The 16,427-nt window shown below is 37.2% G+C and overlaps 1 protein-coding gene and 2 long non-coding RNA genes across 3 annotated transcripts in view; 1 reads left to right on the top strand and 2 right to left on the bottom strand.

Annotated features, from left to right (window-relative positions):
- The window catches only part of LOC149410270 (mitochondrial S-adenosylmethionine carrier protein), a 168,488-nt gene that overhangs the window by 49,809 nt on the left and 102,252 nt on the right, over positions 1-16,427 (bottom strand). The window lies entirely within an intron of this gene.
- On the top strand, positions 7,654-13,478 carry LOC149410274 (uncharacterized). The gene is made up of 3 exons (XR_016305063.1): positions 7,654-11,514; positions 11,656-11,897; positions 12,806-13,478. It is a non-coding gene; the product is annotated as an uncharacterized LOC149410274 (long non-coding RNA).
- Positions 12,198-14,992, bottom strand: LOC149410273 (uncharacterized). The gene is made up of 3 exons (XR_016305062.1): positions 14,161-14,992; positions 13,707-14,019; positions 12,198-12,725 (listed from the first exon to the last, which is right to left on the bottom strand). It is a non-coding gene; the product is annotated as an uncharacterized LOC149410273 (long non-coding RNA).

The raw sequence follows: 16,427 nt of genomic DNA, 5'->3' as shown, positions 1-16,427 counted from the left end.
GGTGTCAATCTTCAACCTTCAGTAAACAAGACTACTTGTCAATATTGTTGTTAGATTCTCCATCTGAAATTACGTTTAACTCGCTTGTAATTGTGTATTTTATAAATAAATATTGTTACTTCACCGTCTCATCATTTTATTTAGTTAAAATAAAATAAAGGAAAACCAAGAAAGTTAACTGGCGTCCAACTAGGAGGCTTCGAGAACAATCCCAAGCGTTCCAGATACCTGGATCTGGCTAAGAAGTTCTGGCTGATATCGTTTCAACCCGTCGCAGAAGTCTCGAACCCACAAATCGTTAACCTCATTAAAGACACTATGAAGAAAACGCTGATAATTTATATGTGAGTACATTTTTTCAAATTTTTCGTCTATCCCATAATCCGATAGATCCTTACCCTTCTTTATCCACAAAGACAGAGTGTATTTTTTCTTTCTCATCCAAGAGCAAGTTATATTTGTAGTACTAAGTAGTTCTATATATTTTTTATATAATTTTTTAATCTAAAATTAAAAATGGCACTATCAAACGAGAGATCCGGGTCATCCACAGACTCCATCTTCGAGTACCACGGGTCTCCAGATGAGCTTTATTTCTTCATCAAGTCAGCTAGAGGCTTTTTATCTAGAAATGGCAATACACCTAATAATGTGGAAAAAATTATTTCTAAATTAAAAGGTAAAGCCCTACAAGTAATTCTAATGCACGACCACGATTTTACAATAGAAAATATATTTGAAATTTTACAAAAAGAATGTGGCGATAATAAAACAATTTCGTTATGGCAGACGGAACTAATTAATTTACAAAGAGAAAACCGAGATTTCTCAACTGTTATACATGAGGTCAACAAGATACTGTTCGCGATAAAAATAAAGATAACCGAGTCAGTCGGTGCAACAAACGCCCCAGTAATATTTGCCGCTTATCAAGATACAGCTCGTAATACTATAGTGAATATGTTGCCAACCCACATTAAGTGTGCAAATTTAAATAAAGATTATGAAACGTTGTGTCACGAAATTCGAATCTTAGATGCACACGGTGAACTTACTAAGAAAACATCGACGCAACGTCCCTTTGCCACGGAATCGTTTAAAGACCATCATTTCGCGTCCGGAAGGCAACGTTCGGCCGTGAATAATAGAGAGCCATGGGGAAACCGCGTTTGGCAAAATAATAGTAATTTTAATAAAGACGTTGGACAAACTGCACTCGAACAAAATAATTCCTACACACTGCGTCAGTCCCACTTTGGTAATAAAAGTGATAATCTTGCTCCGCGCCGATATAGTAATAGCCAACCGACATTTTTACCGCGCAATAATAATTACAATAGAAATGAGGATGTTAGCATGCGTACTGCACCTCAGCGTCGCACTGATAGAGGGCCCATCAGCAATTTAGGAAACGATCGCATGGCTCAGGAGTTGTTCCATAATGAACACCCTGAGGATTTACAAGAGGGAGAAATAGAAGCTCCAACTCCATAATCCATTTGCACAATTTAACTTGTGGTCTACCTTTTATTAAAGCACCCCTGGGAATTAAAATATTAATAGATACGGGCAGTATGAAATCATTTATGGCTCAGGAATTATAAAATAAACTATTCTTTGACTGTAAATACATAGATGAATCTTTTGCGGTACAAACAGCGCATCAAAAGACTTGCCACAAAGGAACCGTCATTACCCCGTTCTGGTAGAAAGTTTTTGGTGAAAACGACAACGAAATGCGCTTTCTCGTTTTTAATTTTTCAAATAATTATAATTTTTTACTAGGCATAGATATGTTAAGTTTAATGGGGGCCACGTTAGTATTAAGAGATAAGGTGCTGCGTACGCCAAATGAAATTTTAAAGCTCTTTCATACGGAAGAAGCGAACGATTTAGATAATATTCTAAACAATAATCAGGATTTAATTTCGAAAGAATTGTCAGGGAACATAAGATAACGCTATTAACGGAAGCGCCGGTATACCAAAGGGCTTATCGCCTACCGCACTATCAGCGTGATAAAATAGACTCGCAACTCCAAGAATACGATTCTATAAAACATAAAAAGGGTAATACTAATCATGCAGCGGATGCGCTTTCGCGAGTCGAGATTAATATGAACGAAACAACCACCAGTTCGATGATGGGAGAAGTTGCCTCATGCTCCCGAAGTGTAGTTAGCACTTTGCACAGCAATACGGACGATAACGAATCCGGCATTCCAATTAGACACGAACATCCTACTCCTAGAATGAATAGGATATTTGTCAAGACCGCAGCAACAGCCTCACGAAAACTACAAGGTAAAGAAAACAGAACTGACCATGATTCCCGCATTCCGAATTCCCGCAGATGATGCAACTAATGTATTCATCCATTTTATAGAGCAATGTTGTGATAAGAATAAATATGCTATAATTATAGAAGACGATTTAATGTACGAACGGTTAAGCGAAAGTTATAGAAAAAATGTTGATAAGAACTCTTTAAAATTAATTCGGTACACTGATATAAAAATCGAACCTACCAATAAAGAAGAAGAAGATGAAATAATATATTCGACACATGTAGAAAACCAACGACACGTTGGATTAGAAGCCCTTTTGACGAAAATAAAAAGGAAATATTACTTTTCACAAATGCGCCACAAAATTGTGAAATACCTCAAGACATGCATAATATGTCAACAAACTAAATATAATAGGCACCCGGTATTGGCGCCATTAGAATCCACCATCACTCCACATACTCCAATGGAGATTTGGCAGATAGACACATTTCATTTTAATAGGAGACGTTATTTAACTATCATAGATCGTTTCTCTAAGTGGTCACACTGCGCACCACTTGATAACAATAGCAGCATAGCAGTAAGCGATATATTAATAAACATATTCTCTATTGTAGGAGTACCTAAGGAAATCCACCTAGACCATGAGACCATATTAAATTCGGTAACAATTCGCGAACTACTAGCCCTTTATAAAATAAATGTACACGTAACCACGGTGGACCACGCTCAATCGAAAGGAAATATAGAACGGTTCCACTCAACTTTCATCGAAATACTACGCATAAACAGATAAGTGTTAGATAAATCTACCCCTACGGCTCAAATACTCAACATACGCCGAATGAAATCCATTTCTGTCAGGGAAACAGAACCCTCGCCGAAGACGGGGTTATCACCCAAGATTACGTCGCGCAACACGCTACAGAATGTAAAACCTTACATCAAATAATTTACAAAAGTCAAAATGTCATAAAGAATAAAACTTTAGCTCGTGTAGATAAGAATCGTACGCAACAACAGATAAATATTGGAGATAAAATTTTGATACAAACCCATGACCGCGGTAAACATATCAATAAATTTCGTGGGCCGTATCTGGTCACCGCATTGCTACCCCATAATGTTTTGAAGTATGCCTCCGATAAGGGAATCGGAACAATTCATAAAGATAGTGTGAAATCGTTTCAGGCTAATCACGCTGACGCGATCCCTACGGATTCGACAAATAACATACGATGAACACTTCATTATTTCACCGCTCGGGACCACAAGAGTGGCAGAGGGTCAATGGATTGTCATCCACCCATTAGATGTAAACCCATTAATAGTTCAAATGGAACAATTGGAATTTAATTTTAAGAAACTTTTGAAGCAACATGATTTTAGCTTACCTAGCATAGGTATAGAAAGAATAGAATTTCTAATAAAAAATAATAACGGTTTATTACGTTATCTGATAAGTAAGCGAACTAAGCGAGGACTCATTAACGGTCAGGGGTCTATCATTAAGTACCTTACTGGTAATCTAGACATTCTAGACGATAACGATTTAAATGAGTTGAAAGATAAAATTAACATTAATAACCACAGGGTATCTCTGACCTCTCGTACAATGGAAGACTATTACACGAAACTTAAAAATCTTTCCGATAGCCAAATTGTTTTATAGTCACAAATAAGCCGCGACCATTACGAAGATATGAATGAATTATTGCTGATACACTTCATATATCAGGCAGAAACGATAACGGAACTGTTGGACCGCTTAACAGAAGCCGTGTTATTTGCTTCACATAATATGTACCATTATAGCATTTAAAACCTGAGCTCTTTTTAGACGCTATTAAAAACGTAAATAAGCGACAGGTGCCATCAGAAGATTTTAATTTGCTTCAGAACTTGCTACAAGTAAGATTAGTACAGAAAATTGCACTTCGTTATAACGTTAACTCTGGTAGAAGAGTTATTTTATAGTTTTTATGATATTTTACCCATTATTTACAAATCTTCCGATAATAATTGCCTTATACCCGCATCCCTCCCAAGACGAATTTTGAAGAATGGAAAAGATGTATTTTTAGCCGACAGATGTCAGGAGATGACCAACACTACGAGTATATGCAACAAACAGATTATAACATTAGAAGACTGCACCAAAGGACTAGCGGATTCGCAAGACGAAAAAAACTGCACACTAAGAAAAATTTACTGTCCCAATGAGCACACCCACCCCATTGCACAAAACATAATGTACGCCTTCAGGAACATCCCATCAACTATTTATATAAACTGCCATGAACACCAACGAGAGACTACTATCTTCAAATCTGTATTAATCAGCAGCCCAGATTGCAACATACAAGGAAAAACTCTAGCTATAGGACAAACGGTAAACCAGGAAGATATTGCGGTTACCTACTCCAAGGAAAAACTACAAGTGTCGAAACTTCCACAGATCCAAATTCAAGATCTTTCAAGCACGAAAGGTCACGAACTAACTATCCCTATCATAAATCCAATTGAAAGGAGTCTACATATATCATCAACCAGTGGCTGCATTATCGCCGTAGTTACATTACTCATATGGAAAATCTTCAAACTCTACTTCCAGAAGAAGAGGAGTTTGAATTTAAGGGGGGGTGTGTTACCTACTCAAGAACGCTCCCGACCCGAAGATAACACCGAGCACACCCAGCATCCGGCTATACATCTCTTGTTTGTTATAGATACGTAAAAAAGAATTTGCGGGCGCAGTGGAGTCTCGAAAACCTGAAAGCGGCCATTGCAGCTATAACGAATAAAACTGGGTCTTTTCGAGAGATATCAAGAATTTACAACGTTCCAGTCAGGACTCTTAAGCGCAAAATGAAGGAAACAAACATTACGAAAGTAAAGCTTGGCAGAAAATGTGTTTTAGGGGAAGAAAATGAAGAAAAGCTTGTGTCGTACATTAAGAAATTGGAAAAAAGTAACTTCCCAGCCAACATGCGTGACATACAGAGATTGGCCTACAGTTTTGTTATCAAAAATGGCATAAAAAATAATTTTAATGCTACTAAAGAGGAAGCGGGTTATGATTGGATGATCCGTTTCCTTAAAAGACACCCAGATATTTCTAGACGCAAGGCACAAGGGTTATCCGTAGCTCGGATGAAAGGAATGAATAGGACAGAAGTTAACGACTACTTTGATATTTTAACGAAGGCCTTCGAAGAACATGGGTTGTATAACTCTCCAAGAAAAATCTATAACACCGACGAAACTGGCATGCAACTAAACAATTCCCCTGATAAGGTACTTGCGTCAAAAGGATCCAAAGCCGTATGTTCGGTAACCAGCGCTGAAAAAGGCGAAACAATTACGGTGCTTATGGTAACCATACACGTTAGGGTTTGCATGATGGTTATGCATGATGGTTATGCATGTACATGCATAACCATCATGCAAACCCTAGTGTGTATGTAAAAAAACTGTACAGTTATCGATGCATGTACATGCAACCTAACAAATACCAAAATAGATATTTTTTGCCACTCGGTTATGGTAGCCATACACGTTAGGGTTTGCATGATGGTTATGCATGTACATGAATAACCATCATGCATAACCGAAAAAATATCTATTTTGATATTTCTTAGGTTGCACGTACATGCATCGATAACTGTACAGTTTTTTACATACACACTAGGGTTTGCATGATGGTTATGCATGTACATGCATAACCATCATGCAAACCCTAACGTGTATGGCTACCATTATGTTTGCGCGCATGCATAACCGAGCGTGTGTGGCGGCCGCTCATGCTTGCATGCACAGTTCTCAGTCATTCTCAGTTCTCAGTGTCCAATATTCTGTGGTAGTGGAATGTCGTGTGCGTGCATCGCGTTGCTTCGTTCAAACTCATAATGGCCAGTCGCAAGCGCAACGCGATATTAGAAGAGTTTATTGATACGTATAAATCTGAACCTTGTCTTTGGCGCGTAAAATCCAAAGATTATCACGACAGAGACAAAAGATCTGCAGCGTGCTGTAAATTGCTAAATAAGTTAGAGGAATTAGAACCTACAGCTACAAAAGACGATGTCGTTAGAAAAATTAATACGTTTCGCAGCAACGTTAGACGAGAGAAAAAAAATACAAAGAATCTGTGAGGTCGGGAGCATCATCTGATGACATCTATAAACCAACACTGTGGTACATTCATTTGTTTGATTTTATTGGAGATCAAGATGTTCCCCGAAGCTCGCGATCTAACATTTCGGATAGTATAGCTCATTAATAATTTGCCATTTATGTTTTCAACATTGACTTATATTTTTTTTCAGATATTTCTAGTACAGTGGAATTAATTAATGTTGACGGAGATTTTTCTGCTGCTAATTCAGATGTTGACCCTGAATATTTGTTATCTGACTCTTCGATAGATAATGTTATGTTGCCATCATTAGGAGTGATCAATGATGGATTAGGAGAGAATACTCTGGTGCTAGAAGATTTACCGTGCAGCTCTTCAAATCCACCTGTTGCAGCAGATTCCAACCCGAGGAAACGACGCAAAATAGCGGATCCCAAAGATTGGAAAAATAACAAACGTAGGATCAGAAGACAAAGTGGATTACCGTATATTTCCATGAGGGGTAAAAGCGTTGAGGGGAGAAGTTTGAAGATAAAAGACTGCAGTGAATGTCCCAGATCCTGCAATGATAATTTTTCCGAACCTTTGCGACAAAGTATTTTTACTGAATTTTGGTCTATTGGAGATTTAGAAAAACAGAAGCTATTTTTAAATTCTTTGATTGAATCTGGGGATAAAAAGAGCATAAGAACAGCTCAATTAGTCTCCAGGAGATCAAAAAGCAATGAATATTATTTAATGAACGATTTAGGAGTAAAATTACAAGTTTGTAAGGGATTCTTAATTTCAACATTACACATTTCTTCAAAATTTTTGCAAAATGTCCTGTCGGCACGAAATGCCCTTAATTTTATTGCAATTAATAAAAGAGGGCGCCACCCCCCTTCCTAAAAAATACCAGATGAAGCTAAGGAATTCATTAGAAATCATAAAAAATCATTTCCCAAGATGCCCTCTCATTATGCCAGGAATGATTCCAGCAAGGAATACTTGGCAAAAGACCTCAACGTACCGATAATAATGTACGAACTGTACTCAGATAAGTGCAAGGAGGAGAGCCGTATCCCGGAAAAACTTTGGCTCTATCGTCAAATTTTCAATAACGATTTCAATTTGTCGTTTCATGTGCCACGTAATGCGATACGTGCTTTAAATATTCGCACATGAACGATGAAGAAAACCTTCACCAAAAGGAAGAACAAGATGCCCACATGCTCAGAAAGGATTCAGCCCGACAGAAGAAAAATTCTATCAAAGTACAGGCTTTGGACAATGAATGCCACTTAGCAGAATTTGATTTGCAAGCGGTATGTTATTGCCCGAAGACGAATGCCAAGGCTCTTTTTTACCGTAGAAAGTTGGCGGTATACAACTTAACCGTCTATAATATTGATAAAAAAGCATCTTGCTATATGTGGGACGAAGCAACTGCAAGACGGGGTTCTACCGATAATGCACTCTTGCATTTACCATTATTTACAAAAGTATTCCGATGGCGAGGAGTGGAATTTTTTTTCAAACACATGCGGCGGTGAAAACCGAAACATAAATATGTCAGCAATGTTCATCTATGCGGTGAAAAAATTTGACATCCCAATCATCAACCATATGTTTTTCGAATCCGGCCATTCCCAAATGGAATGTGACTCTGTTCATGCTAGGATAGAAAATAAAACAAAAAAATTAGACATTTTTCATCCAACGGGGTGGTATTCCGCTGTGTAGATGGCCAATCAAAATTACAGTGTTATTGAAATGAATCAAAAAGATTTCATTGATTTTGGCATAATTCAAAAATGTTTAATAAAAAAGTCGATTCACAAGGACAAAACATTAATTGGCTAAAAATAAAATGGTTTTTAAAATGTTACTCAAAATTTTTTGAAATGTATAGTTTTTTTAAAATAAAATAAATAAATCTGTTATTGTCTGCTTGTGACGTCACCACTTGAAAATGTTCCGTCTCCAATATTATTGAATTAATTTTTGTAAAATTCCACACTGATTATTTTTTTATATGCCAACACCTTGATTTCCGGCGACTTGTGAATTTGACAGTTTTGACACTTGTTTGGGGTTTGGCTGCATTTGGCTGTTTGTATTGTAGTCCGCTAACTTTGTTGAGAAATTAAGCATATATTATTTGGATTGGAAAAATGATTGAAGTAGGTTTTGTTCAGGGTCAGTCTGACAATTCGCCCAACATAGATTCATTTATGATGGCTACTTTTCTAAGTAATAATATGAATTTCATTGGAAGCGAAATTAGAAATATCAAAAAAAAAAGTAAGTATTTTTTCTGTATCTTCTAATATACGAATATTATGTTATATATTTTGACAACATTTAATATGTACTTATATATTATGTTTCCATCAATTATTATTATTAAGACAATTGTTAACATTCAGTTATATGCAACTGTCTTTTGTTTTCAACGTGTTATTATTATATATTTTAAAGGTCTGCACGTGAAAGTTATGGTGATAATGCTATCGGGTATGTGCAGGTAAAAAGAGAAGGTCCTATTTGCACAGTGAAAGCAAAAATAACCCCCGAGCACCGTGTCCGCCAAAAAGCATACTCTGTTGTACTTTTGTGTGATGAGATGGAAGATGAAATACAAGTCTTAGAATGTCAAGACTGTGCAGCTTCTAGAGGTTAGTTGAACTGTATGTCGCTATATTGTAAAATATGTTTCTCTCCTCTAACCTCTACACTCTTCTACCCTATGGAGATGTGGGGAAGAGCAAACTCTTGTGTGATGTAACAAACACAGAATCATTGCGAGGGTCTCTGCCAGCTACCTGTTGACAAATAATTTATATTTGGAACATTTTGCTTTCAGGTGGCTGTAAGCATGCACTGGCATTTCTAACATGGCTCCATAGAAGTGAAGAACCAGCGTCGACATCTGTCGACTGTTATTGGAGAAAATCAAAGTTATCGTGTGTCGGAACCTCCCAAAAGTTAATTCTGGCATCCCAAGTTGGCAAGAACGCAGTAAAAAGCGTGGAAAAAGGTAATGGAGATTTCCTGGCAGCAGTACTCTAAATGAGTATTAAGGAGGGGCTTCGATGCCAACTGACTCAACTTCACATTGATCCGAAGCCCACTGACTGTTTGTCCATGCACAGGATGATTTCTGCTTTTAAGAAAACACGAAACCTGCACAATACAAGTGCTACAGATTTCATCAATTTTATTACATGTGATCTAAATATTCCTCCAAATATCTTCGAGAAAGTTTTTTCACTAACAAGAAAGCAGGCTAACTGCCCGTTATGGTACGAAATGCGATATGGCAGAATTACTGCATCCAAACTATACGAGGCAGCTAACTGCAAAACATTGGATGGAACATTGACTGAAGTCATCTTAGGGGCAGCCAAGATTCCAGACACAAAGGCTATGCAAGGCTTTTAGAACCTTTGGTGTTAAAGGTACTAGCAAACCAACTGGGACACAAATATATAGAATGTGGTTTGAAAATCAGTTGACACAAAGGCTATGCAAGGCTTTTAGAACCTTTGGTGTTAAAGGTACTAGCAAACCAACTGGGACACAAATATAAAGAATGTGGTTTGCAAATCAGTTGCAAATTACCAATTATCGGCGGCTCCCCTGATGCAGTCACTGATGATTATACTGTTGAGGTCAAGTGTCCAGTCAAACAAACATAGTACAATGAAAAATTACTTTTTTGAGGGTGTTGTTGCCAGAAAGTATTATGCACAAATGCAAATACAAATGTTCGTACTGAACAAATTCAAGGGAGTGTTTTGTGTTGCTGAACCCAACTTTGAATCATCTGGCAAAATAAATGTTTTCCACATCGATTACGATGAAGAATTCTGTGTCGAAGCTATTACAATCGTATCGAATCTATTACAATCGAAGCTATTACAATCGAAGCTATTACAATCGTGTCGAAGCTATTACAATATATCAAACATTATAATCGTATATATTCACCAATCCTATAATATTGTGTTTTTTTGGATTTGTAATTATTTTGTTTTCGCACCCATAAATTATGTTCCGTCTTTCCGGTTTATGAAAAAATGGTCCGATTTTTCGGATTAAAAATTTCAAAAAATCGAAATTGGTTTCAAAAATACGATTAAAAAAAAAATACAGAATGTCTTAGAATATTTGCCTAAACCGGAAAAAAATGGGGTGCAAGAGGCCTATTACGGAGGAAAAACTTAAAGATTTGAAGGATTTGTGTACAATGGGAATTATTCGGGAGCAATACCATACTTTTTATAATTCTTTGCTACTTTTACTTTTTATAACTAGCTCTGCCGTGGAAGATGATGATAGTTCATAAATTTTGTATTATTTCTCTGTCAATCAAGATGAATTTAGTCCTTTTTCATGATTGTAAATGATTATTATTGCTCTGTAGTTGAGAAAGAATATTATGAAGAATTTCGAGGAGACAAATGAAACCATAAAAAAATGTAAGCTTAGTCATCTAGCTGGCCCTCGAACTGGACCTACATGCCATAGAATCTACGTGGTCCCCACATACCTGAGACATGCACTGGTCAAGCAAGGACGCGTATTTGTTGATTGGACAGTTTGCGGTGTTCGTGATTTTATTGGATTAACTGTGTGCTCAAAGTGTCAGATGATAGGACATTCTTACAAGTTCTGCAAGGAGACGACGAGATGTGGGCACTGTGCCCGGGAAGGACATACCCGTGAAGGCCCCAGTACACATTCGGCCAACGCGTGCGGCCAACGCGTTGGCCGAATGTGTACTGGGCCATTTTGTGTGAATTTCGCGTTTGCGGCCAACGCTCGCCGGTGAGCCGATGAGTGTCGGTTTTTCGTGCACGAATCAAAGGAATTTGGCGCGAGCGGCAAAGAGCGTTCACACATTGGCCGAACGTTCAGTTCATAGTTGCGCGTCGGCCGGAGTGGACGTGTGTGGTTTGGTATATTTAGTAGACTGTAGTGTCGTGTCGCGAATATGGCGCCATGGAGTAACGAAGAACTGTTTAGGTTCATTGATTATTATCATAATGAATCCATTATATGGAACCCCAAACACCAGCAACACAAAAATAAAAACAGAGTAAGTAACTTGCCTCACTACATAAAATAATACATGTTTAGTTGCGATATTAATTTGTCTATAGGTATACCGTTCCTAGCTACTTTTTTCGTTTTTACTATCAACTAGAGCTAGTAGTTCCTAACTACTTTTTTATTTCAGGTTAATGATGTTTGGAGTAGAATTGCAGACAGTATGAATATCCCTGTAAGTGAATTAAAAAAAAGAAGGAGTCGTTAATGGCAACGTACAGAATTCATCGTAGGAAGAAAATCCAGTCCATTAAATCCGGCATGGGTGAAGAGGAATATTACAACCCAATTTGGCCGTTTTATGAAGCAATGGACAATTTTTTAAATGACGTTTATGAATGTTCCAGCATTATTAACACAGAGGGTAACAGTGTAAGTAAAACAACATATTTATTTTGACAAATTTTAATTATTTTCTATACTGTTTCTACAAAAATAATTCATAAAATCCAACCGTATCTGGGTTGCTGTTTGGGTAGGTCTACGTGGCACATTTTGTAATGGCAACAAAGCACTATCTCTATTTTCATTTCTCCATGAACCTGGTCGTACAAGTTCTCCGTTAATGAAAGTATCAAATGAACCTGGGGGTGTATAAATATTCCGAGATGAACTACTGTATCTCAAGAAGTTATGTAAAAGTAGACAAGACATTCAAATAATAGAGGCTCGTAAAGGGGTTTCCAGAGCTATAGCTTTTTTAAAAATTCGAAACCTGTTGGATAGGATGCCGAAAGTATTTTCTACTTTTACACGAGAATGAGACAATTGCTGATTAAATATTCTTTCCGGGGATCCTTGGGCATGGTGGCCTGCAAAAGGTTTCATTATGTGGCTACTAAGCGCAAATGCTCCATCTCCTAAAAATACGAACGGAATATCATTGTCGCCATCCGGAAGTGGGCTCGGAGGTGGTAAATTCATAGTGCCAGAAGATAGTTTTTGACATAAAACACTCTGATTAAATACGCCGCCATCACTTATCCGACCTTTACATCCTACATCGGCAAACAAAAAACAATAATTACTATCAACTAGAGCTAGTAGAACAATGCTGAAGCTGCCTTTATAGTTAATATAGTCAGACGCACTCTTTGCCGGTGATTGTATAGTTATGTGTTTGCCATCTATAGCCCCAAGGCAATGGGGGAAAGTAAATCCTTCTGACTTGTTAACCCATTCGTCTGCAGTTTCAGGCATCTGAAAAAAAAGTTTTTAACGAGTTAAAAAATTTATTAAAAAAATTTCAACATGTTTTTAACAAGTTATTTTTTTTACAGGCCTCATCATCGACATATTCTGTAGAAGATACACTAGATGAACAAGATGATAGTCAAGGAAACAACTCCGTAGCTGGGAGTAACAGTAATCCAGGAAAAGTTCCAGCTACAAAGCGACGTTGCAAAAATCCGCCAGAATTAGCAGAGGCTAGCAGAGAGATGTCAAATGCTTTCAACACTTTAAATCAAGTCCTTAGTAAAGATTCTTCAACACGAGAAGATGATCCATGCGAATTATATGGAAAACTTCTTGCAACAAAACTGAGGAAATATACAGAGATTGAAAGAGAAGAAATCATGTTAGATATAGATAACATGTTGTTAAACAGACGTCGAAAATCACAAATGATTCCTAAAAATTCATACTTCATTCGTCCGCCCTCTTCTCAAAATTCATATGTCATTCGTCCACCATCTTCTTAAAATTTATACCGATCTGAATGGTCATGCTCGCCTCCTCCGCCTTCTTCCCCTCAAAACAGACCATTTTCAGCAAGTACACCACCATCTACATATTATGTTCCTAATCAACTTCTACCTCGACGAGTTCAAATAATTTCCAATGAAGTTTTAGCCCCAGCACAAATATACACGTCACAATCTTCACCCAACCCAACCCATCCACCGTCACAAGAACAGCAAGAATCTCCCGTTGTAATAAGTATACCAGAAGTCTCTCAACATACTATGACTGATGATCACAGTTACACGTGCGAAGGGTACAATTCTTCAGAAACTGACGCAACTCCATCACAAAATATTCTTTATCGAGCATATAGAGATGCATAAAAAAAACAAATTAATTGAAACCTATTTGAGTCAAATATTTGTCAACACAAATAAGCTAAGTATTATCTTGAAATAAATAATTGATTAAAAATAAAACCTTTTTTTTACCTACCTTAATCATATCTTTTAACACTTCATTGAGTGCTAAACAGACTTCAATCACTATGCGTGAGATGGCTGGGCTTGACATTTTAAACAGATAGTGCAGACTTCTGTAACTGTCCCCGGTAGCTAGGAATCTTAAAGTCACTGCTAGCCGTATTTTTACTGGTATAGCTTCCCTCCATTTTGTGTCCTGTTTTGAAACGATCGGGGAAATTTTTTGTACGAGGTATTCAAAGTCAGTAGGTGACAATCGTACGAAGTTTTCAAACTCTCCAGATGGCTCTGCTAGAAGCTCGGCAAGTTGGTTGTTCATGGTCTCCCTAAAAAAATGTTTTTTTTAAATTCTATATAATAAAAATAAATACCGTCACGCCTATATTTTCACAAAGGGGTGGCAGAATACTCTAGAAGTACACACATTCAAAATAGGATACTAACAATTAAAACAAAATTTGATTTACCTTGTTCTGTTTCGATGAATACTCAGCATCCACCATCTTCTTTTGCGCCATCTTTTTTTAATCACTCTTCTCTGGTGCACAAGTAAAAAAAATTTGAAAGCGCTGTACAAGTATATCGCAGCGGCCGCAGTCGCCCTAACGTCCATCTTCATCTAGCGACCAACGCCGAATGAACACGCGAATGTGTGAACGGTATCACGAAAATCTGCCGGTCGCATTCGCCGCACGCGTTGGCCGAATGTGTACTGGGGCCTTGAGACATGCCCTTCTGCTACTGCGGAGCCAGTCTGCGCAACATGCACGAGATTTCACAAGCCCGCAAACCACCCGTCCGGAGATAGGGAATGACCGGCTTACAAGGCAGCCCTTCAAAAGGCTAAAATTGACTACGGCGTCTAATATTGATTTTGAGACCTCAGATATAGAATATGAACGGATTCAAAAGTTCTAAAACTGGACCCAATTCGAACATGAAACAGGCGATAAAGCAATAACTGTTGTTAATTTGAACATTAGGTCTATCTCCAAGTACTGGAATACATTCTTACTAAGTATTTATAGTCAACTAAATAACATTGATATTATAATACTCTGTCAAACCTCGATAGACGAAAACAGTGTAAATCTATACAAAATATCAGGATTTAACTCATTCTATTATTGCCGAACAAAAAGATCGGGAGGCGGGATTATGGTTTATATTAAAGAAAACCATATATTCTAAAAAAAAAGATATAATAGCTACTACATTCGAGTGCGTCTATGGAACCTTCTCCGTAAACAAACACAAACGCATACATCTATTTGCATTATATCGACCCCCGAACAAACAAAAAAAACCTTTAAATATTGAAGACAATATTAGTGATTTTTTAAACGAAAATCTGAAACAGAAAAATCAGAAAAGGAAACGGTCACATCTGGGACTCGAACCCAGGACCCTTGTCTTTCCGGGACAATGCTCTACCAACTGCGCTAATGGGACCCTAGGCAGTCCTAGGCCCTAGGCAGGGTCCCATTAGCGCAGTTGGTAGAGCATTGTCCCGGAAAGACAAGGGTCCTGGGTTCGAGTCCCAGATGTGACCGTTTCCTTTTCTGATTTTTCTGTTTCAGATTTTCGTTTAAAAAATCACTAATATTGTCTTCAATATTTAAATATTACAATTTGAGGTTTTACTCAATAAAAGTTATTCCAAAAAATAATAAAAAAACCTTCCTACAACAGCTCGAAAATATAAGACGAAACATTGATATTAAGGAAACCATCTTGATACTTGGAGACATTAACTTAAACCTATTAAATAAACACGACTCAATAATTCTGCAATACGAAAATTGAATGGCTAATTACGGTCTAGTGAAATGTATACATGACATTACGAGAGAAGCGGTGGTAAATACCTACACAACTGCGACGTGTCTGAATCACATATATATTAGAGAAAAATAAAAGTGTGAAATTAACTCATGCGTATGTGAAACAAGGATAGCAGATCATTATATAACTGCCGTGTCTGTATACCTTTATACTAAGGACAAAAGCAAAATATCACACCATGAATACAACACTGTACTATCTGAAAAAAAAGTTGGAGAAATGATTACAAAAACTGATTGGAACTCAATTCAAATTCACACTGATCCGGATATCATATATCAAGACATTAAATCACACTTTAAAAAAAATCTACGAAAAAAGTAGTATCACAAAATTAGTAAAAAATGCGTATCGCCATAATCAAAAAAGTTGGATGAACGATATTCTCATAGAAAATATACAAACGAGGGATAAATTATGGACAAAATGGAAAAACATGCCAACAAACAAGAAATATGAAAAAGACTACAAAAAATACAGAAATAATCTAAATAAGCAAATATTAGATGCAAAAAAAACATACTTCAATAACAAATTCAATAATTGTTTTAAGGATATAAAAAAACGTGGAACGAAATAAACAAAATATTAGGAAGAAAAAACAAATCCAGTTGTGACGCAGTTATATCTAAATACTTCTTTAAGACCAAACCGACGGATGAAGTTGCAGAAAATTTTGCTAACTTCTTTGATGAGGGAGTAAATGAGTTACTACACAAATGTGATTCGTGCGTCTCCATACCAGCTAGACCAAGGCTGCCCAACCCCAGGCCCGCGGGCCACATTTAGTCCAGTCAGTGGGGGATAAAAAAGGGCTCCACCTTGCAAAAGGTTAGGTAGTAGCGATTTTCACATATGTTGTTAAGATTGGGACTCTAAAGAAAAAAAA

This window comes from Hesperophylax consimilis, chromosome 28 (assembly GCF_061612785.1).
Source record: "Hesperophylax consimilis isolate HC1 chromosome 28, BYU_Hcon_1.0, whole genome shotgun sequence".
NCBI lineage: Eukaryota > Metazoa > Arthropoda > Insecta > Trichoptera > Limnephilidae > Hesperophylax > Hesperophylax consimilis.
The sequence above is the reverse complement of the archived record's forward strand: the minus strand, read 5'-3'. Positions and strand labels throughout refer to the sequence as shown.